The 2,809-nt window shown below is 29.3% G+C and overlaps 1 long non-coding RNA gene across 1 annotated transcript; it reads right to left on the bottom strand.

The window, feature by feature from the left end:
- Nucleotides 1–445: 445 nt before the first annotated feature.
- Nucleotides 446–1,065, bottom strand: LOC123661048. The gene is made up of 3 exons (XR_006744278.1): nucleotides 896–1,065; nucleotides 644–805; nucleotides 446–555 (listed from the first exon to the last, which is right to left on the bottom strand). It is a non-coding gene; the product is annotated as an uncharacterized LOC123661048 (long non-coding RNA).
- Between the last annotated feature and the right edge of the window lie 1,744 nt (nucleotides 1,066–2,809).

Here is a 2,809-nt window from a genome sequence, read left to right on the forward strand (position 1 = left end):
CAGGTGTCACAGTTCTAGATGGAGCCTCGATTTAGGTGAATCTTTAAGTTTATTTTCAATTTTCACCTAATGTGTAATAGTATGAGATTTTTATTTATATTAAAAAAAATGAAAGAAAATATATCGTACCTATAGTGTATGTCAGTTCCTTCACATAAAATAGTGGCTTGCAGAGTTTCCATATACATTTTTATATCTTCTATAAATGATATAGTATCATCAATAACAATTTCTGGTCGTTGAGAGAAAGAAACCTGTTGTATCAGAAATGATTATGTGAGTAAAACTTAATAAATTAGAATAAAATGCTCTGTATGCATTATGAATAGATAAAATTATTAAAAAAAGCATGAGAAAATTATTTACTTTCACTGAAAGATTATTGGCAATAGTAAAATTCATATCTTCTATTCTGGTGCGAATATTGATATGACTAAATATCAACTCTTCATCACAAGCAAAATAACACCATCCTTGGATCAGTATTGAGTGAAAATGAGCATGGATCTCTTCTAGTGTAACACATGATGGTGGAGACATGTTCGAGATAATGACCTAATGTTGAAATTTATGTACAAAAAAATAATAAAATCTCGCAAATCTATAACAATATGATAAACATAATAATATCTAATTCTTTTACATTATTAGCTGTTACAATCTCTGGTGATTCCATATGATGGGGTCCTGCTGGTTGAGAATCTTCTTTTAAATTGTTACCTCAAACAATTTTTAACGAGGGTTGTGTATAATCCAGGTTTTCGATTGGTCAGTTATTAATGTCATTTTGCACTATTGGAACTTGCTGTAAACAAAAAAAGCAAGTAAAGTAAACAGATTTGATATTTCTTATATTTCAATATCATCTAAAAATAGTAAATTTTGGCATTCAAACCTCTTCAGAAATGTCCTTTTCCAAATCCTGAGGGTTTATTGGAATGACATTGTCATTCAAAAGAGTCCACCTTTCGCGAGGGATGATAATTTCAGCTCCATTAATAATCAATCGATCAGCTTTCTTAATATCTTCTTCGCGAAAGTGCTTCTCACACACAAACTAATTTGGAGTCAATTGTTGTGATAAAGCTTTTACCCATTTTCCCTCAATACGTTATTCTGAAAGTGAATGAATAAATTTTGAGAATGAAATTACTTGCAAATCTTGTAATTAACCTTAATTTCAACAATTTCTTAAAAGTTCAATAAAGATTAATTTATTTAAAAAAACCACGATTAACTAAGCAAATAATAATTTTACATATTCAGTATTCCAATGTGCAGCTATGAACCAATAACGTATGAAGATATTATTACCTTTGGTAGTTTGGTACTTTGAATAAAGATGATTGACGCAAATTGTTTTTCAATAATTCATTCTATTTTAGCGATTAGATGCTAAACCTCTTTTACACCCACGCACAATACAATGTTTCACCATTTTTTAATGTTTCTTTTGGTCAAAAATTAAAAAATTACGGAGCACGATTATTTTCTCACCAATGCCGCGAAGAAAATTTATAAACATTGTTTACAAAATACATTATTCAACTAACTTCATTTACTTGTACTCATAAGCATATGACATAAACAGCTAACTTCACAGAGGCAACTAACCGTCGGCAGCGCAGACTGGTGGCTGAAAATGAACTACAATTATGTACAAGTTTTTAGGGACAGGCGGGCTATGCTTTAGTACGTAGCGATCGTTCTCCTCTTCTCTATGCTCCATGGACATATGCATGAACTTTTAATAGCGATCAATTCCGTCACACCGTACCGAACAAAACGTACCGTACCGTATAGGACCGTACAAAATTTTTGGTTAGCTTTATCCGTTTACGCAGCACACGCAACAGAATCTCTCAAAAAAAGATATTTTTTTCTGTTTTCGTAACATTTTTTATTAATAACGTTCAGCTTCTATAGACCGTATCGTGATGTTATATAGCCTATAACCTTCCTCGGTAAATAAAACTTCAACACAAAAATTCAATACGAACCAGTATTACCTGAGATTTGAGTGCTTATACAAACCAACTCTTCCGCTATATAATATCAAGTATATAAATAACACTTTTTTTGTCCTTTAATCATTATGTAAAAAAAAATTTACTGCAAATAAATAAACCTAGAAATTATCAAAGTTATTTTATAGATAAAATATGTTCTTGTTATTGTAAGCTCTTGTAAATTTGCTTAATTTTAATTTATTTAAAATTATATTTACAGCGAAAACTTCATAGCACTTGTTAATTTCATTTAAATTACGGCTACACTATATAATTTCTGCTATTTTGGTAAATGAAAATTAATCTGTTCGTTTATAATATAACAAGCTTCGAGAATCCTAACATACTGGCAGTAATCTGATATTACAATTGGCAGCCGATAATCAAAATTATGTATTAACCTAACTGCATGTGTTTGTATATTAAGCCTAAAGTCTTTTATGTCTGTATCAACTATTAATATTCAAGAAGTACTTCTGAAAGTACTAGCATTAAATTCTTTGATGTTAAATTAAAATACTTTTTTGTCGTTATAGGTAACATGAAGCGGCTAGAAAAACAGTTTATAAGAAGTACTTCTCACTAATTAAAAAGGAAAACGGAATATCGGTAAGTTTTATTTTATTACTTACCTTATTTTTACTATCGTTTTAAAGTTAATTATGTTGGGTGTGATAACATGACAAAAAAAAATATAAGATTTAAAAGCTAAATTAAATTCAAAGGCATTGTTTTATTGGAAATTATATTGTAAATGGTAATGAAAACTAAATTAATAGTGAAATAAAATATTATCTCTC

This window comes from Melitaea cinxia, chromosome 16, assembly GCF_905220565.1.
Source record: "Melitaea cinxia chromosome 16, ilMelCinx1.1, whole genome shotgun sequence".
In the NCBI taxonomy this organism is placed as follows: domain Eukaryota; kingdom Metazoa; phylum Arthropoda; class Insecta; order Lepidoptera; family Nymphalidae; genus Melitaea; species Melitaea cinxia.